General features: G+C 41.8%; 7 non-coding genes across 7 annotated transcripts; 3 read left to right on the top strand and 4 right to left on the bottom strand.

Moving 5' to 3' along the window:
- Window positions 1-8,755: 8,755 nt before the first annotated feature.
- Window positions 8,756-8,828, bottom strand: TRNAF-GAA (transfer RNA phenylalanine (anticodon GAA)). The gene has a single exon. It is a non-coding gene; the product is annotated as a tRNA-Phe (tRNA).
- A 665-nt stretch (window positions 8,829-9,493) lies between these two features.
- Window positions 9,494-9,565, top strand: TRNAE-CUC (transfer RNA glutamic acid (anticodon CUC)). Its single transcript has one exon. It is a non-coding gene; the product is annotated as a tRNA-Glu (tRNA).
- Window positions 9,566-12,538: 2,973 nt separating this feature from the next.
- On the bottom strand, window positions 12,539-12,611 carry TRNAF-GAA (transfer RNA phenylalanine (anticodon GAA)). The gene has a single exon. It is a non-coding gene; the product is annotated as a tRNA-Phe (tRNA).
- Window positions 12,612-13,276: 665 nt separating this feature from the next.
- On the top strand, window positions 13,277-13,348 carry TRNAE-CUC (transfer RNA glutamic acid (anticodon CUC)). Its single transcript has one exon. It is a non-coding gene; the product is annotated as a tRNA-Glu (tRNA).
- Window positions 13,349-16,351: 3,003 nt separating this feature from the next.
- TRNAF-GAA (transfer RNA phenylalanine (anticodon GAA)) lies at window positions 16,352-16,424 on the bottom strand. The gene has a single exon. It is a non-coding gene; the product is annotated as a tRNA-Phe (tRNA).
- Window positions 16,425-17,089: 665 nt separating this feature from the next.
- On the top strand, window positions 17,090-17,161 carry TRNAE-CUC (transfer RNA glutamic acid (anticodon CUC)). Its single transcript has one exon. It is a non-coding gene; the product is annotated as a tRNA-Glu (tRNA).
- A 3,026-nt stretch (window positions 17,162-20,187) lies between these two features.
- On the bottom strand, window positions 20,188-20,260 carry TRNAF-GAA (transfer RNA phenylalanine (anticodon GAA)). Its single transcript has one exon. It is a non-coding gene; the product is annotated as a tRNA-Phe (tRNA).
- Between the last annotated feature and the right edge of the window lie 1,131 nt (window positions 20,261-21,391).

The following is a 21,391-nucleotide window of genomic DNA, read 5'->3' as shown; positions in this document are numbered from 1 at the left end:
CAGCGGTTTCCAAATTATTTCCATTTGAAAGATTTCATTTTTCTGAAATGGAGCAAGCAAATTGTATGAAAATTGAACAAAAGTTACAAAAGAATACATGGATGTTTCGTATCCAGAGTCAGGTGGATGAGATGAGATGGGGACATGTTCATATTGTAACTGTACATTACTAAAAGAAGGCTTTTTTTCTATACAGATAAGGTGTTTAAAAAAAACATGCAATACACACTCACACACACAAATGCAAAACTGTAACTGTTTCATACGCTCATAATATACATTTTCTTTAACTGTGCACGCAATGTCTTGTATATAATGTATACCCTGTTCATTTATGTAACTGTACTTGTAACCATGCACTATTTGTTTTACTCTGTGCCCAGGACATACTTGAAAACGAGAGGTAACTCTCAATGTATTACTTCCTGGTAAAATATTTTATAAATAAATAAAATGCACACTCACACACACAAATGCAAAATGCACACACAAAAGCCAAAAAGATGGTACTGCAAACACTAATTAACACCAAAGGGATGTGCCTATTGCTAAAATATGAGCAGCAGCAGCACCCCTGTTATCTATGGATGGGACTGATACCCCCTGCAGACACAGGCACACACACGCGCACACACGCGCACACACGCGCACACACGCACAGAGGGGTCTGTAGTGTGACAGGGCACGCCAGCTTCGCCACCAGGCACTCCTTCTTGAATTAAAATAAACCTATCTCCTTACCTCTTTGTGGATGCACCCTCTTTACCAACAAGAGGGACAGGACCAGCTCTCCTCAGCTTCCATTTACCCTTCCTTTCCTCTCTCACTTGAAAACTTTCTACCCCTGAGAGAGTGGGTGGGAGGGAGATAGAGCAAGAAACAGCGCCCCAAAACCTGTCCCATTAACAGCAGAAGCAGCACAGGCTTCTGTCCCTCTGCTCCTCTCCTCTCCTCTCACTCCATTCATTTGCATGGGAGGGAGGAGCCACTCTCTCTCTCTCTCTCTCTCTCTCTCTCTCTCTCTCTCTCTCTCTCTCTCTCTCTCTCTCTCGCTCTCTCTCTCTCTCTCCACCTAGCAGCCAGTATATGTGATGATGTCACAATGCGTCTCTAACATCACAGACATATGCTGACATCATCACACAGGCTGACTGGCCATTAAGAGACAGAGAGGCAGATAGAGACACACTGACAAATGCATACACTGAAGGCACAGGCAGCATGCAGCTTCTGCACCATAAAAGTACATTTGAATCAAAAAGAATGATGATGTCTTTTAAGTGTGGCTCTATTGAAGTTTTGGGGTGTAAGTGTCAAGACAATCTTGGCAAAAAACGGAGGCATCATTTTCAACCATTTAATCAATATGTGCTTTTAGATGACACTATCCTACATTCTGCATGGATATAATAATAATAATATTATTAATATTAATAATAATAATAGATACCATGGGAAAATAATAGGAGACATAGTGGGAATATTATCCAGTTTGTCACCATAAGGGGAATATATATAGCGCTTCACAGCAATAATACAAGTGACAAAACTGGAATATAATAAATATATGGCTAGGGATACAGTATCCTACAGTACATCTGTCATGGATATAATAATAAGAGACATCATGGGAAAATTATAGGAAACATAATGGTAAAAAGCGCTACAGACATAAAAGGAAAGATCCGGAAAAAGAGTTGCTGCTCCCCCGAAGAGCTTACAGTCTAAGTCTATACATAACAAGATACTATGTGTATCCATTTTGTGACCATTTCTGTCATCAGAAAATAGAAACAACATGCAGAACACATCCAACTTTGCTGCCATTTGCTCATTAAATATTTTGACCAACACCAGTCTGTGAACTGTTGATGTTTAATGCTATGGTCACAAGCACAGCAGTATCGCCAATAATGCAAGACGGTTTTTGCATTAAGTTACTGTTGACAGAAATGTCATTTTATTTCCCCCCATTGATTTTAGACTTGCGCAAACCCATCTCTTGCTAATTCAATTCCGAAAACAGAAAGGATAATGGAAGTGACTGTAAGAATTGTATTCATTGCGCATGTCAATTGAAATATTGCAAGAAGAGAATGCGCTAGTCGGGGAAAGTTATACATACACACCTACATACTTATGAACATAAATTGCTTCAATATCATTTCTCAGCCGACATTTTGGTTTTATTTGAACATTTGTAGTAATTATAATCATACTCAATCAATTTATTATATTATGATGATTTCCAGTCACCAGGACTCAGGACGAGATTGCCACGGCCATTGAGTACCGCCACCTACCCCATCACACAAACACACACACACACACACAAAATGTATATTGGTAACAATAATTTAAAAAGGGGGAATTAAAATGGCCGAAGTGGGCAATGTATAATTGTGTACAGATCCATAAACCGACCCCTGAGCATGTATATACTGTGACAAACGGCTTACTCCGGGGCTCCGCCGTCTGTCCGGGACTGTTAGAACACGGTCTTTTAGGGTAGGTTAAATGATGAGACGTCACGTACTGTTCCTTTAAACAGGCTATGCCTGGTTTATTCAGTCCCAGGCACTGAGACTGCCACAGTTTAAACAGAAAACAAAGCCAAACAAAAAGCTGCTCGTCTGAGCGATAACTTAAACTTAGATGTCCCTGACTCAGAATTGGAAGTGGCTTGTCCACTTCCACCAACAAAATAAGTACCTTTGCAGTCTTTAGACAAACTAACAGAATGAATGAAGCGATTTGGGAAAGAGGCTTTCTCACCCCTCTGCAGTTCAGCAGCCTTCCAGGCTCTTGGGCGGGGCTCAGAGGAAACAGGAAACAGGTCTTATATACCTGAACTCTAATCAGCATGACAGGTGACAGAAAACAGGCAGCAGACAAACTGTGGAATGGAGTGCCTGTACCACGAGGCTGCCCTGTTCAGCTTAGACAGGACAGAAACTGTTCAGTATCCTGGGAGCCCTGTATATGGAGTTTATTACCAACCCCTGGTTTCTGTCACATATCCTCCCCCCCAGCTCAGACCTCGAGGGGTGAGCGACCATGGATATTAGGGAGTGCATCCTTGACAACCCGTCGGCATTGCCATGTTTGTGCCCCGACCTGTGTTCCACAGAAAATTTAAAGGGCTGTAGGCTTAGGAACCACCTGGTCACCCTAGCGTTCTTCTCCCTATTTTGACACATCCAGGTAAGGGGTGCATGATCTGTGACCAATCGGAACTTTCTCCCCAACAGATAATACTTGAGTGTCTCTACAGCCCACTTTATTGCGAGACACTCTTTCTCGACTATGGAGTAATTTTTCTCCTGGGGATTTAGTTTCCTACTTAAATAAAGGATGGGGTGCTGCTCCCCTTGAGACTCCTGGGAGAGTACCGCCCCCAGCCCTACCTCAGATGCGTCGGTTTGGACTACGAACTCTTTGGAGAAGTCAGGTGTGACCAACACTGGTTGGGCACAGAGAGCTTCTTTCAGGCTTCTAAAGGCCTGTTCGGCTTCGGGGGACCACTTTACCATTAGCGGTCCTCTTGCTTTTGTGAGGTCGGTTAGTGGGGTTGCCTTAGTTGCAAAATTGGGAATAAACCTCCTATAGTAGCCAATTAACCCCAAAAAGGTCCTTACTTGTTTTTTTGTGACTGGCCTTGGCCAATTTTGTATCGCCTCTACTTTGAGTGTTTGTGGTTTGAGTAACCCTCTACCAATAGAATACCCCAGATACTTGGCCTCCTCCAGACCAATAGTGCATTTAGCGGGGTTAGCAGTTAGTCCAGCAGACCGAACTGCGTCGAGCACAGCTTGGACCTTTGGAAGGTGGGACTGCCAATCTTCACTATGGATTACCACATCATCCAGGTAGGCGGCAGCGTACCGAACATGTGGTTTTAAAATTTTATCCATCATTCTTTGGAATGTGGCGGGAGCTCCATGTAAGCCAAAAGGCAGCACCTTATATTGAAAGAGGCCGTCTGGGGTTGAGAAGGCTGTTTTTTCTTTTGCCCTTTCTGTGAGGGGAACCTGCCAGTACCCTTTTGTTAGGTCTAGGGTTGTGAGATATCGGGCTTTGCCCAGTCTCTCTACAAGTTCATCCACCCTGGGCATAGGATAAGTATCAAATTTTGACACCGCGTTTAGTTTCCGGTAGTCATTACAAAACCTTGTTGTACCGTCTGGCTTTGGGACTAAAATTATAGGGCTGTTCCACCCACTTTGGGATTCCTCAATTACGCCTAGTTTTAGCATTTTTTTAACCTCTAAACTTATAGCCTCTCTCTTGGCCTCTGGGATTCGGTACGGTTTAAGGTTAACTCGGACCCCCGGTTCAGAGACTATGTCATGTTTAATTACGTTAGTTTTACCTGGCTGTGTAGAGAAGATTTCTTTGTTCCTTCTCACTAAACTCTGGACCTCTCGTTTCTGATGCACGGACAGTGTTTCAGCTATGCTAACCTCTGGGTCAGTTTCTTGATTCTCTGACGGACCTGGGGGTACTAGGGTTAACAAGACCTCTCTATCTTTCCAGGGCTTGAGTAGGTTTATATTTAAATTTGCTCAGGTTTCCTCCTACCTGGCTGCCTTACCCTATAATTTACTTCTCCCACTCTTTCCAAGACCTCATATGGCCCATGCCATTTAGCAAGGAATTTACTCTCCACGGTGGGAACCAGAACTAGTACCCTATCACCTGGAAAAAAAATTCTGACCCTAGCACCCTTATTATACGTATTCCTTTGTGCTTCTTGAGCTTTCTCCATGTGTTCCCTCACTATGGGTAGGACTGCAGCAATGCGGTCCTGCATTTGGGCAACATGCTCTATTACACTTCTGTAAGGGGTAACCTCGTGTTCCCAAGTTTCTTTGGCTATATCCAGTAAGCCCCTTGGATGTCGGCCATACAATAGTTCAAACGGGGAGAAGCCTGTGGATGACTGGGGAACTTCCCTAATGGCAAATAACAGGTATGGTAACAAACAGTCCCAGTTTTTCCCATCCTTATCGACCGCCCGGCGTAACATGCTCTTTAAGGTTTTATTGAACCTTTCCACTAAACCATCTGTTTGTGGATGATAGACTGAGGTTCTGAGATGCTTGATTTTTAGGAGTTTACATAGCTCTTTTGTTACTTGGGACATAAATGGTGTTCCCTGGTCAGATAAGATCTCTTTAGGAATTCCGACCCGGGAAAACAGAAGTACTAACTCTTTTGCTATGTTTTTAGCAGAGGTGCTACGTAGGGGAACTGCCTCCGGATATCGGGTAGCATAATCTAATATTACCAATATATGCTGATGTCCCCTAGCAGACTTTATTAGGGGTCCTACTAGATCCATAGCAATCCGGTCAAATGGTACCTCTATTATGGGAAGGGGTACCAATGGGCTGCGGTATGCTTTGAACGGGGCGGTGATCTGACATTCTGGGCATGAGGAACAATAGTTTGTAATTTCTGCCAGAACCCCAGGCCAATAAAAGCTTCGGAGAACCTTTTCTTTTGTCTTTTCCACCCCTAGGTGTCCCCCCAATGGATGACTATGTGCGAGGTGTAATACTACGTTACGGAATGTCCGTGGTACCAACAATTGTTTAGTTGTAACTGATTTTCTTTTATCAACCCGATATACTAGGTCGTTCTCTACCTCGAAGTAGGGGTAAGCAAGTGACCTATCTGGTTGGCCATGAGTACTATTCTGGTCCCGTATATTTCCCCTTGCTACCGCTAATGTGGGGTCCTCCCACTGGGCCTTCTTAAAACTCCCAGGACTGACCTCTAGGTCAGCGAGGGTCTTATCCTGTACTGGGGTGGTAAGTGCCTGATCAACATCTTGATTTGGGGTATTCCCTACCAAAGTAGTGATGGGGAAGGGAATTTCACAGCACTCCTCCTTTTCCCCCTTCTTATTTGGGCCCTCGTCAACCTCCATTTCTGAAAAAGGGAAAGGATTTGTTTCTTCTAACACTTCGTTATGGTCTGCTATTGAACTCTGGGCGCTATTCTGAGCTGGGGACCACATTTTTAGAAAATGGGGAAAGTCGGTCCCTATTAACACATCATGTGCCAGTTTGGGTACAACACCCACCTTGAAATCTAAAGAACCAAATTCTGTTTAAAAAAAAACATCAACAGTGGAATATTCATGATTATCCCCATGTATACAACAAATTGCCACTCTTTGTGAACTGTTTACCTGTTTCTTCTTAATGGGCAATAGGTATTCGGACACTAGTGTGACCATACTCCCAGAGTCAAGAAGTGCCCGAACCCTCTTACCATTAACCTTTACAAATGCCCACAGATGGTTATTCAAGGGGTCCTCTGGGCTAGGGCCCATACATTGGGACAACAGCGAATAAGGTTCCACGCTGTTGCATTGCATGGGCTCATCATTTAGTGGGCAGATTTTTGCTGTGTGGCCCCTCTCATGACTATTTACACATTTAGGTACATAGTCTGTGTCCCACTTAGAGCCTTTTCCCGGCTCCCCATGTTGGCTATTGCCCTTAGTGTGCGAACCACTGTTGCTGGTGCTGCGTGAAGGTGGTCGCCGCTCTTCAGCTCCCCTTAACCCCGGTACCCTTTTACCGTCTCTGGAAGAGTCCTGGAACCTCGGGTAGTGGGGTTGCTCCACGACTGTGGGTTGCGGGTGCTCTCCTGCTGCATTGTACCTTTCTACGAGGGCCACAAGCTCATCCGCATTGTGGGGGTCACTCCGACTGACCCAATGGCGTAAGGCAGAGGGAAGTTTCCTCAAGAACTGGTCCATGACCAACCGTTCCACGATGTGGCTTGCTGAGTTGATCTCGGGTTGTAGCCACTTCCGGGCGAGGTGGATGAGGTCATACATCTGGCTTCGGGTGGCTTTATCCATCGTGAAGGACCATGCGTGAAACCTTTGGGCGCGAACAGCCGTGGTTACGCCGAGGCGGGCGAGGATCTCGAACTTCAATTTTGCATAGACGTTAGCTTCGGCTGGCTCTAGATCAAAGTAAGCCTTCTGGGGTTCGCCGCTTAGGAAGGGTGCGATTAGACCAGCCCACTCAGCTTCTGGCCATCCCTCTCTCTGTGCCGTGCGTTCAAACGTGAGAAGATAGGCTTCCACATCATCCGAGGGTCCCATCTTCTGAAGGTAGTGGCTTGCCCTGGTCATTTTCGGAACTGGGGCTGCCGCTGCCAGTGGAAGGTTACTGATAGTCCCCCTCAGGATCTCGAGTTCCTGCTGTAAGCCCTGAGCGAACCGCTGTTGCTCCTCTCTCAGCAAGCGGTTTGTCTCTTGCTGGTTTGCATTCGCCTGTTGCAGGGCTTCATTCGCGTCTTTCTGGACAGCGACATTGCGTACCAGCGCACTCACCACGTCTTCCATCTTGTTTGGAGAGAGAGAAAAAAAAAAACCTTCTTTTTTTTTTTTTTTTTTTTTTAAAGTTCTTTAACCCCCAGACCTTTCAGTGTTCTGCCCGCATTCTCCACCATATGTGACAAACGGCTTACTCCGGGGCTCCGCCGTCTGTCCGGGACTGTTAGAACACGGTCTTTTAGGGTAGGTTAAATGATGAGACGTCACGTACTGTTCCTTTAAACAGGCTATGCCTGGTTTATTCAGTCCCAGGCACTGAGACTGCCACAGTTTAAACAGAAAACAAAGCCAAACAAAAAGCTGCTCGTCTGAGCGATAACTTAAACTTAGATGTCCCTGACTCAGAGTTGGAAGTGGCTTGTCCACTTCCACCAACAAAATAAGTACCTTTGCAGTCTTTAGACAAACTAACAGAATGAATGAAGCGATTTGGGAAAGAGGCTTTCTCACCCCTCTGCAGTTCAGCAGCCTTCCAGGCTCTTGGGCGGGGCTCAGAGGAAACAGGAAACAGGTCTTATATACCTGAACTCTAATCAGCATGACAGGTGACAGAAAACAGGCAGCAGACAAACTGTGGAATGGAGTGCCTGTACCACGAGGCTGCCCTGTTCAGCTTAGACAGGACAGAAACTGTTCAGTATCCTGGGAGCCCTGTATATGGAGTTTATTACCAACCCCTGGTTTCTGTCACAATACCTATAAGCATGTACAGTGTTGTTTGTTACAGCGGTTTCCAAATTATTTCCATTTGAAAGATTTCATTTTTCTGAAATGGAGCAAGCAAATTGTATGAAAATTGAACAAAAGTTACAAAAGAATACATGGATGTTTCGTATCCAGAGTCAGGTGGATGAGATGAGATGGGGACATGTTCATATTGTAACTGTACATTACTAAAAGAAGGCTTTTTTTCTATACAGATAAGGTGTTTTAAAAAAACATGCAATACACACTCACACACACAAATGCAAAACTGTAACTGTTTCATACTCTCATAATATACATTTTCTTTAACTGTGCACGCAATGTCTTGTATATAATGTATACCCTGTTCATGTATGTAACTGTACTTGTAACCATGTACTATTTGTTTTACTCTGTGCCCAGGACATACTTGAAAACGAGAGGTAACTCTCAATGTATTACTTCCTGGTAAAATATTTTATAAATAAATAAAATGCACACTCACACACACAAATGCAAAATGCACACACAAAAGCCAAAAAGATGGTACTGCAATTCATTGCATTCATTCTTTGGTATCTCTTACAAAATGGTTGAACTGAATCAGAAGTCATATGGTGACAAATTGTTATTATTATTATTATTATTATGATTCTAAATAATGTAAAGGTTGCTCAATAAACCGCTGCTGGTATTGACAAAATCATCTGCCGAAACCCGGGATCGAACCAGGGACCTTTAGATCTTCAGTCTAACGCTCTCCCAACTGAGCTATTTCGGCTATGCATGATTTTTGGACAGGTGTCTGGAGCGGATCTGAAGCACAATGTTAGAGATAGGCCAGATAAGCTTCCTTGAAAAGGTGAATTTTCAGAGAGTCTGGGGGAATACAATATAAGACTTCATGGGAATAAGTGCAAACTGTAAACACTGTAAAATCTGGGGCATCCCTTCAATCTAGTACAATCTAGTATATATTATAATGCTTGAAACACTTTAAAATGTTGAATTTTTCCTTTTCTTGTTCACTGTATTGGCAAACGCAGCAAGGTAAACAAAAGAGAGTATTTGCTACAATCAATAGCACTAACAGGCTTCAGTGAAGTCATCATATCAATCAGTGATCTCATGTAAAAGTAGAATGTCTGGAAGGCCTGGCCCTACTGACTACACACCAAAAAACTTGGAGAATGCGGGCATCGATCCCGCTACCTCTTACATGCAAAGCAAGCGCTCTACCATGTGAGCTAATTCCCCTCTTACATGAAAGTGCGTCAGTGCTGGCTGCTTCACTTTCTGCAGGGCAAATCTGTCTGGGAACTTGCACTGCTGAATCCCAGTTATCAGACACAGCTGAATGTCCAGGGCTGTGGATGATTGGGTGAGAAGGAGAGTTGAATCATCGGAGCCCAGTAAGTAGACCCTTTGTCGCCATACTAGGCATCTTCCCTGGTTGTCTAGTGGTTAGGATTCGGCGCTCTCACCGCCGCGGCCCGGGTTCGATTCCCGGTCAGGGAAAGAAAGCTGATTCTTTTTTTGTTCATATCTTAAGTTACTGTTGACAGAAATGTCATTTTATTTCCCCCCATTGATTTTAGATTTGCGCAAACCCATCTCTTGCTAATTCAATTCCGAAAACAGAAAGGATAATGGAAGTGACTGTAAGAATTGTATTCATTGCGCATGTCAATTGAAATATTGCAAGAAGAGAATGCGCTAGTCGGGGAAAGTTATACATACACACCTACATACTTATGAACATAAATTGCTTCAATATCATTTCTTAGCCGACATTTTGGTTTTATTTGAACATTTGTAGTAATTATAATCATACTCAATCAATTTATTATATTATGATGATTTCCAGTCACCAGGACTCAGGACGAGATTGCCACGGCCATTGAGTACCGCCACCTACCCCATCACACAAACACACACACACACACACACACAAAATGTATATTGGTAACAATAATTTAAAAAGGGGGAATTAAAATGGCCGAAGTGGGCAATGTATAATTGTGTACAGATCCATAAACCGACCCCTGAGCATGTATATACCTATAAGCATGTACAGTGTTGTTTGTTACAGCGGTTTCCAAATTATTTCCATTTGAAAGATTTCATTTTTCTGAAATGGAGCAAGCAAATTGTATGAAAATTGAACAAAAGTTACAAAAGAATACATGGATGTTTCGTATCCAGAGTCAGGTGGATGAGATGAGATGGGGACATGTTCATATTGTAACTGTACATTACTAAAAGAAGGCTTTTTTTCTATACAGATAAGGTGTTTTAAAAAAACATGCAATACACACTCACACACACAAATGCAAAACTGTAACTGTTTCATACGCTCATAATATACATTTTCTTTAACTGTGCACGCAATGTCTTGTACAGTATATAATGTATACCCTGTTCATGTATGTAACTGTACTTGTAACCATGTACTATTTGTTTTACTCTGTGCCCAGGACATACTTGAAAACGAGAGGTAACTCTCAATGTATTACTTCCTGGTAAAATATTTTATAAATAAATAAAATGCACACTCACACACACAAATGCAAAATGCACACACAAAAGCCAAAAAGATGGTACTGCAAACACTAATTAACACCAAAGGGATGTGCCTATTGCTAAAATATGAGCAGCAGCAGCAGCAGCGGCAGCACCCCTGTTATCTATGGATGGGACTGATACCCCCTGCAGACACAGGCACACACACGCGCACACACGCGCACACACGCGCACACACGCACAGAGGGGTCTGTAGTGTGACAGGGCACGCCAGCTTCGCCACCAGGCACTCCTTCTTGAATTAAAATAAACCTATCTCCTTACCTCTTTGTGGATGCACCCTCTTTACCAACAAGAGGGACAGGACCAGCTCTCCTCAGCTTCCATTTACCCTTCCTTTCCTCTCTCACTTGAAAACTTTCTACCCCTGAGAGAGTGGGTGGGAGGGAGATAGAGCAAGAAACAGCGCCCCAAAACCTGTCCCATTAACAGCAGAAGCAGCACAGGCTTCTGTCCCTCTGCTCCTCTCCTCTCCTCTCCTCTCACTCCATTCATTTGCATGGGAGGGAGGAGCCTCTCTCTCTCTCTCTCTCTCTCTCTCTCTCTCTCTCTCTCTCTCTCTCTCTCTCTCTCTCTCTCTCTCTCTCTCTCTCCCTCTCTCTCCCTCTCTCTCCCTCTCTCTCTCTCTCTCTCTCTCTCTCTTCACCTAGCAGCCAGTATATGTGATGATGTCACAATGCGTCTCTAACATCACAGACATATGCTGACATCATCACACAGGCTGACTGGCCATTAAGAGACAGAGAGGCAGATAGAGACACACTGACAAATGCATACACTGAAGGCACAGGCAGCATGCAGCTTCTGCACCATAAAAGTACATTTGAATCAAAAAGAATGATGATGTCTTTTAAGTGTGGCTCTATTGAAGTTTTGGGGTGTAAGTGTCAAGACAATCTTGGCAAAAAACGGAGGCATCATTTTCAACCATTTAATCAATATGTGCTTTTAGATGACACTATCCTACATTCTGCATGGATATAATAATAATATTATTAAAAATAATATTAATAATAATAATAATAATAGATACCATGGGAAAATAATAGGAGACATAATGGAAATATTATCCAGTTTGTCACCATAAGGGGAATATACATAGCGCTTCACAGCAATAATACAAGTGACAAAACTGGAATATAATAAATATATGGCTAGGGATACAGTATCCTACAGTACATCTGTCATGGATATAATAATAAGAGACATCATGGGAAAATTATAGGAAACATAATGGTAAAAAGCGCTACAGACATAAAAGGAAACATCCGGAAAAAGAGTTGCTGCTCCCCCGAAGAGCTTACAGTCTAAGTCTATACATAACAAGATACTATGTGTATCCATTTTGTGACCATTTCTGTCATCAGAAAATAGAAACAACATGCAGAACACATCCAACTTTGCTGCCATTTGCTCATTAAATATTTTGACCAACACCAGTCTGTGAACTGTTGATGTTTAATGCTATGGTCACAAGCACAGCAGTATCGCCAATAATGCAAGACGGTTTTATGTATGTCTTCTTCGCGCTGAAGCCGGTGTCTCTTGGAGCTCTGGTGGAGGAACTATTCACCTGTCTTGATGTCTCAGAGCTTTCAGAGAGTAAAAAACCTAGCAATAGTTTAGTTATTTTGATGCCCGCCTCATATAAACAAAATACAGCACACAATCCACTTTGCTGGCTCTCACTTATTGTATCATTTTGCCAATACCTATATGTGCAACACTGATTTTTAATGCTATTGTTTCATACTGTACGTTGCATTCATTCTTTGGTATCTCTTACAAAATGGTTGAACTGAATCAGAAGTCATATGGTGACAAATTGTTATTATTATTATTATTATTATGATTCTAAATAATGTAAAGGTTGCTCAATAAACCGCTGCTGGTATTGACAAAATCATCTGCCGAAACCCGGGATCGAACCAGGGACCTTTAGATCTTCAGTCTAACGCTCTCCCAACTGAGCTATTTCGGCTATGCATGATTTTTGGACAGGTGTCTGGAGCGGATCTGAAGCACAATGTTAGAGATAGGCCAGATAAGCTTCCTTGAAAAGGTGTATTTTCAGAGAGTCTGGGGGAATACAATATAAGACTTCATGGGAATAAGTGCAAACTGTAAACACTGTAAAATCTGGGGCATCCCTTCAATCTAGTACAATCTAGTATATATTATAATGCTTGAAACACTTTAAAATGTTGAATTTTTCCTTTTCTTGTTCACTGTATTGGCAAACGCAGCAAGGTAAACAAAAGAGAGTATTTGCTACAATCAATAGCACTAACAGGCTTCAGTGAAGTCATCATATCAATCAGTGATCTCATGTAATAGTAGAATGTCTGGAAGGCCTTGCCCTACTGACTACACACCAAAAAACTTGGAGAATGCGGGCATCGATCCCGCTACCTCTTACATGCAAAGCAAGCGCTCTACCATGTGAGCTAATTCCCCTCTTACATGAAAGTGCGTCAGTGCTGGCTGCTTCACTTTCTGCAGGGCAAATCTGTCTGGGAACTTGCACTGCTGAATCCCAGTTATCAGACACAGCTGAATGTCCAGGGCTGTGGATGATTGGGTGAGAAGGAGAGTTGAATCATCGGAGCCCAGTAAGTAGACCCTTTGTCGCCATACTAGGCATCTTCCCTGGTTGTCTAGTGGTTAGGATTCGGCGCTCTCACCGCCGCGGCCCGGGTTCGATTCCCGGTCAGGGAAAGAAAGCTGATTCTTTTTTTGTTCATATCTTAAGTTACTGTTGACAGAAATGTCATTTTATTTCCCCCCATTGATTTTAGACTTGCGCAAACACATCTCTTGCTAATTCAATTCCGAAAACAGAAAGGATAATGGAAGTGACTGTAAGAATTGTATTCATTGCGCATGTCAATTGAAATATTGCAAGAAGAGAATGCGCTAGTCGGGGAAAGTTATACATACACACCTACATACTTATGAACATAAATTGCTTCAATATCATTTCTTAGCCGACATTTTGGTTTTATTTGAACATTTGTAGTAATTATAATCATACTCAATCAATTTATTATATTATGATGATTTCCAGTCACCAGGACTCAGGACGAGATTGCCACGGCCATTGAGTACCGCCACCTACCCCATCACACAAACACACACACACACACACACACAAAATGTATATTGGTAACAATAATTTAAAAGGGGGAATTAAAATGGCCGAAGTGGGCAATGTATAATTGTGTACAGATCCATAAACCGACCCCTGAGCATGTATATACCTATAAGCATGTACAGTGTTGTTTGTTACAGCGGTTTCCAAATTATTTCCATTTGAAAGATTTCATTTTTCTGAAATGGAGCAAGCAAATTGTATGAAAATTGAACAAAAGTTACAAAAGAATACATGGATGTTTCGTATCCAGAGTCAGGTGGATGAGATGAGATGGGGACATGTTCATATTGTAACTGTACATTACTAAAAGAAGGCTTTTTTTCTATACAGATAAGGTGTTTTAAAAAAACATGCAATACACACTCACACACACAAATGCAAAACTGTAACTGTTTCATACGCTCATAATATACATTTTCTTTAACTGTGCACGCAATGTCTTGTACAGTATATAATGTATACCCTGTTCATATGTGTAACTGTACTTGTAACCATGTACTATTTGTTTTACTCTGTGCCCAGGACATACTTGAAAACGAGAGGTAACTCTCAATGTATTACTTCCTGGTAAAATATTTTATAAATAAATAAAATGCACACTCACACACACAAATGCAAAATGCACACACAAAAGCCAAAAAGATGGTACTGCAAACACTAATTAACACCAAAGGGATGTGCCTATTGCTAAAATATGAGCAGCAGCAGCAGCAGCGGCAGCACCCCTGTTATCTATGGATGGGACTGATACCCCCTGCAGACACAGGCACACACACGCGCACACACGCGCACACACGCGCACATACGCGCACACACGCGCACACACGCACAGAGGGGTCTGTAGTGTGACAGGGCACGCCAGCTTCGCCACCAGGCACTCCTTCTTGAATTAAAATAAACCTATCTCCTTACCTCTTTGTGGATGCACCCTCTTTACCAACAAGAGGGACAGGACCAGCTCTCCTCAGCTTCCATTTACCCTTCCTTTCCTCTCTCACTTGAAAACTTTCTACCCCTGAGAGAGTGGGTGGGAGGGAGATAGAGCAAGAAACAGCGCCCCAAAACCTGTCCCATTAACAGCAGAAGCAGCACAGGCTTCTGTCCCTCTGCTCCTCTCCTCTCCTCTCACTCCATTCATTTGCATGGGAGGGAGGAGCCTCTCTCTCTCTCTCTCTCTCTCTCTCTCTCTCTCTCTCTCTCTCTCTCTCTCTCTCTCTCTCTCTCTCTCTCTCTCCCTCTCTCTCCCTCTCTCTCCCTCTCTCTCCCTCTCTCTCTCTCTCTCTCTCTCTCTCTCTCTCTTCACCTAGCAGCCAGTATATGTGATGATGTCACAATGCGTCTCTAACATCACAGACATATGCTGACATCATCACACAGGCTGACTGGCCATTAAGAGACAGAGAGGCAGATAGAGACACACTGACAAATGCATACACTGAAGGCACAGGCAGCATGCAGCTTCTGCACCATAAAAGTACATTTGAATCAAAAAGAATGATGATGTCTTTTAAGTGTGGCTCTATTGAAGTTTTGGGGTGTAAGTGTCAAGACAATCTTGGCAAAAAACGGAGGCATCATTTTCAACCATTTAATCAATATGTGCTTTTAGATGACACTATCCTACATTCTGCATGGATATAATAATAATAATATTATTAAAAATAATATTAATAATAATAATAATAATAGATACCATGGGAAAATAATAGGAGACATAATGGAAATATTATCCAGTTTGTCACCATAAGGGGAATATACATAGCGCTTCACAGCAATAATACAAGTGACAAAACTGGAATATAATAAATATATGGCTAGGGATACAGTATCCTACAGTACATCTGTCATGGATATAATAATAAGAGACATCATGGGAAAATTATAGGAAACATAATGGTAAAAAGCGCTACAGACATAAAAGGAAAGATCCGGAAAAAGAGTTGCTGCTCCCCCGAAGAGCTTACAGTCTAAGTCTATACATAACAAGATACTATGTGTATCCATTTTGTGACCATTTCTGTCATCAGAAAATAGAAACAACATGCAGAACACATCCAACTTTGCTGCCATTTGCTCATTAAATATTTTGACCAACACCAGTCTGTGAACTGTTGATGTTTAATGCTATGGTCACAAGCACAGCAGTATCGCCAATAATGCAAGACGGTTTTATGTATGTCTTCTTCGCGCTGAAGCCGGTGTCTCTTGGAGCTCTGGTGGAGGAACTATTCACCTGTCTTGATGTCTCAGAGCTTTCAGAGAGTAAAAAACCTAGCAATAGTTTAGTTATTTTGATGCCCGCCTCATATAAACAAAATACAGCACACAATCCACTTTGCTTGCTCTCACTTATTGTATCATTTTGCCAATACCTATATGTGCAACACTGATTTTTAATGCTATTGTTTCATACTGTACGTTGCATTCATTCTTTGGTATCTCTTACAAAATGGTTAAACTGAATCAGAAGTCATATGGTGACAAATTGTTATTATTATTATTATTATTATGATTCTAAATAATGTAAAGGTTGCTCAATAAACCGCTGCTGGTATTGACAAATCATCTGCCGAAACCCGGGATCGAACCAGGGACCTTTAGATCTTCAGTCTAACGCTCTCCCAACTGAGCTATTTCGGCTATGCATGATTTTTGGACAGGTGTCTGGAGTGGATCTGAAGCACAATGTTAGAGATAGGCCAGATAAGCTTCCTTGAAAAGGTGAATTTTCAGAGAGTCTGGGGGAATACAATATAAGACTTTATGGGAATAAGTGCAAACTGTAAACACTGTAAAATCTGGGGCATCCCTTCAATCTAGTACAATCTAGTATATATTATAATGCTTGAAACACTTTAAAATGTTGAATTTTTCCTTTTCTTGTTCACTGTATTGGCAAACGCAGCAAGGTAAACAAAAGAGAGTATTTGCTACAATCAATAGCACTAACAGGCTTCAGTGAAGTCATCATATCAATCAGTGATCTCATGTAATAGTAGAATGTCTGGAAGGCCTTGCCCTACTGACTACACACCAAAAAACTTGGAGAATGCAGGCATCGATCCCGCTACCTCTTACATGCAAAGCAAGCGCTCTACCATGTGAGCTAATTCCCCTCTTACATGAAAGTGCGTCAGTGCTGGCTGCTTCACTTTCTGCAGGGCAAATCTGTCTGGGAACTTGCACTGCTGAATCCCAGTTATCAGACACAGCTGAATGTCCAGGGCTGTGGATGATTGGGTGAGAAGGAGAGTTGAATCATCGGAGCCCAGTAAGTAGACCCTTTGTCGCCATACTAGGCATCTTCCCTGGTTGTCTAGTGGTTAGGATTCGGCGCTCTCACCGCCGCGGCCCGGGTTCGATTCCCGGTCAGGGAAAGAAAGCTGATTCTTTTTTTGTTCATATCTTAAGTTACTGTTGACAGAAATGTCATTTTATTTCCCCCATTGATTTTAGACTTGCGCAAACCCATCTCTTGCTAATTCAATTCCGAAAACAGAAAGGATAATGGAAGTGACTGTAAGAATTGTATTCATTGCGCATGTCAATTGAAATATTGCAAGAAGAGAATGCGCTAGTCGGGGAAAGTTATACATACACACCTACATACTTATGAACATAAATTGCTTCAATATCATTTCTTAGCCGACATTTTGGTTTTATTTGAACATTTGTAGTAATTATAATCATACTCAATCAATTTATTATATTATGATGATTTCCAGTCACCAGGACTCAGGACGAGATTGCCACGGCCATTGAGTACCGCCACCTACCCCATCACACAAACACACACACACACACACACACACACAAAATGTATATTGGTAACAATAATTTAAAAAGGGGGAATTAAAATGGCCGAAGTGGGCAATGTATAATTGTGTACAGATCCATAAACCGACCCCTGAGCATGTATATACCTATAAGCATGTACAGTGTTGTTTGTTACAGCGGTTTCCAAATTATTTCCATTTGAAAGATTTCATTTTTCTGAAATGGAGCAAGCAAATTGTATGAAAATTGAACAAAAGTTACAAAAGAATACATGGATGTTTCGTATCCAGAGTCAGGTGGATGAGATGAGATGGGGACATGTTCATATTGTAACTGTACATTACTAAAAGAAGGCTTTTTTTCTATACAGATAAGGTGTTTTAAAAAAACATGCAATACACACTCACACACACAAATGCAAAACTGTAACTGTTTCATACGCTCATAATATACATTTTCTTTAACTGTGCACGCAATGTCTTGTACAGTATATAATGTATACCCTGTTCATATGTGTAACTGTACTTGTAACCATGTACTATTTGTTTTACTCTGTGCCCAGGACATACTTGAAAACGAGAGGTAACTCTCAATGTATTACTTCCTGGTAAAATATTTTATAAATAAATAAAATGCACACTCACACACACAAATGCAAAATGCACACACAAAAGCCAAAAAGATGGTACTGCAAACACTAATTAACACCAAAGGGATGTGCCTATTGCTAAAATATGAGCAGCAGCAGCAGCAGCGGCAGCACCCCTGTTATCTATGGATGGGACTGATACCCCCTGCAGACACAGGCACACACACGCGCACACACGCGCACACACGCGCACATACGCGCACACACGCGCACACACGCACAGAGGGGTCTGTAGTGTGACAGGGCACGCCAGCTTCGCCACCAGGCACTCCTTCTTGAATTAAAATAAACCTATCTCCTTACCTCTTTGTGGATGCACCCTCTTTACCAACAAGAGGGACAGGACCAGCTCTCCTCAGCTTCCATTTACCCTTCCTTTCCTCTCTCACTTGAAAACTTTCTACCCCTGAGAGAGTGGGTGGGAGGGAGATAGAGCAAGAAACAGCGCCCCAAAACCTGTCCCATTAACAGCAGAAGCAGCACAGGCTTCTGTCCCTCTGCTCCTCTCCTCTCCTCTCACTCCATTCATTTGCATGGGAGGGAGGAGCCTCTCTCTCTCTCTCTCTCTCTCTCTCTCTCTCTCTCTCTCTCTCTCTCTCTCTCTCTCTCTCTCTCTCTCTCTCTCTCTCTCTCTCTCTCTCTCCCTCTCTCTCCCTCTCTCTCCCTCTCTCTCCCTCTCTCTCTCTCTCTCTCTCTCTCTCTCTCTCTCTTCACCTAGCAGCCAGTATATGTGATGATGTCACAATGCGTCTCTAACATCACAGACATATGCTGACATCATCACACAGGCTGACTGGCCATTAAGAGACAGAGAGGCAGATAGAGACACACTGACAAATGCATACACTGAAGGCACAGGCAGCATGCAGCTTCTGCACCATAAAAGTACATTTGAATCAAAAAGAATGATGATGTCTTTTAAGTGTGGCTCTATTGAAGTTTTGGGGTGTAAGTGTCAAGACAATCTTGGCAAAAAACGGAGGCATCATTTTCAACCATTTAATCAATATGTGCTTTTAGATGACACTATCCTACATTCTGCATGGATATAATAATAATAATATTATTAAAAATAATATTAATAATAATAATAATAATAGATACCATGGGAAAATAATAGGAGACATAATGGAAATATTATCCAGTTTGTCACCATAAGGGGAATATACATAGCGCTTCACAGCAATAATACAAGTGACAAAACTGGAATATAATAAATATATGGCTAGGGATACAGTATCCTACAGTACATCTGTCATGGATATAATAATAAGAGACATCATGGGAAAATTATAGGAAACATAATGGTAAAAAGCGCTACAGACATAAAAGGAAAGATCCGGAAAAAGAGTTGCTGCTCCCCCGAAGAGCTTACAGTCTAAGTCTATACATAACAAGATACTATGTGTATCCATTTTTGACCATTTCTGTCATCAGAAAATAGAAACAACATGCAGAACACATCCAACTTTGCTGCCATTTGCTCATTAAATATTTTGACCAACACCAGTCTGTGAACTGTTGATGTTTAATGCTATGGTCACAAGCACAGCAGTATCGCCAATAATGCAAGACGGTTTTATGTATGTCTTCTTCGCGCTGAAGCCGGTGTCTCTTGGAGCTCTGGTGGAGGAACTATTCACCTGTCTTGATGTCTCAGAGCTTTCAGAGAGTAAAAAACCTAGCAATAGTTTAGTTATTTTGATGCCCGCCTCATATAAACAAAATACAGCACACAATCCACTTTGCTTGCTCTCACTTATTGTATCATTTTGCCAATACCTATATGTGCAACACTGATTTTTAATGCTATTGTTTCATACTGTACGTTGCATTCATTCTTTGGTATCTCTTACAAAATGGTTAAACTGAATCAGAAGTCATATGGTGACAAATTGTTATTATTATTATTATTATTATGATTCTAAATAATGTAAAGGTTGCTCAATAAACCGCTGCTGGTATTGACAAATCATCTGCCGAAACCCGGGATCGAACCAGGGACCTTTAGATCTTCAGTCTAACGCTCTCCCAACTGAGCTATTTCGGCTATGCATGATTTTTGGACAGGTGTCTGGAGTGGATCTGAAGCACAATGTTAGAGATAGGCCAGATAAGCTTCCTTGAAAAGGTGAATTTTCAGAGAGTCTGGGGGAATACAATATAAGACTTCATGGGAATAAGTGCAAACTGTAAACACTGTAAAATCTGGGGCATCCCTTCAATCTAGTACAATCTAGTATATATTATAATGCTTGAAACACTTTAAAATGTTGAATTTTTCCTTTTCTTGTTCACTGTATTGGCAAACGCAGCAAGGTAAACAAAAGAGAGTATTTGCTACAATCAATAGCACTAACAGGCTTCAGTGAAGTCATCATATCAATCAGTGATCTCCCCTACTGACTACACACCAAAAAAATTGGAGAATGGCGGGCATCGCGATCAGCAGCCAGTAATATGTGATGATGTCACAATGCGTCTCTAACAACACAGACATTTGCTGACAATCATCACACAGGCTGACTGGCCATTAACGAGACAGAGAGGCAGATAGAGACCACACTGACCAAATGCATACACTGAAGGCACAGGCAGCATGCAGCTTCTGCACCATAAAAGTACATTTGAAATCAAAAAGAAATGAGATGTCTTTTTAGTGTGGCTCTATTGAAGTTTTGGGGGTGTAAAGTGTCAAGACAATCTTGGCCAAAAAACGGAAGTGCATCATTTCAAACCATTTAATCAATATGTGCTTTTTAGATGACACTATCCTACCATTCTGCATAGGATATAATAATAATAATAATTATTAAAAAATAATATTAATAATAATAATAATAATAGATCCCATGGAAAATAATAGGAGACATAATGGAAATATTATCCAGTTTGTCACCATAAGGGGAATATACATAGCGCTTCACAGCAATAATACAAGTGACAAACTGGAATATAATAAATATATGGCTAGGGATACAGTATCCTACAGTACATCTGTCATGGATATAATAATAAGAGACATCATGGGGAAAATTATAGGAAACATAATGGTAAAAAAGGCGCTACAGACATAAAAGGAAAGATCCGGAAAAAGAGTTTGCTGCTCCCCCGAAGAGCTTACAGTCTAAGTCTATACATAACAAGATACTATGTGTATCCATTTTGTGACCATTTTCTG

Source organism: Ascaphus truei, unplaced genomic scaffold (assembly GCF_040206685.1).
Source record: "Ascaphus truei isolate aAscTru1 unplaced genomic scaffold, aAscTru1.hap1 HAP1_SCAFFOLD_1073, whole genome shotgun sequence".
Lineage (NCBI taxonomy): Eukaryota > Metazoa > Chordata > Amphibia > Anura > Ascaphidae > Ascaphus > Ascaphus truei.
This window is presented reverse-complemented; position numbering and strand designations above follow the sequence as displayed.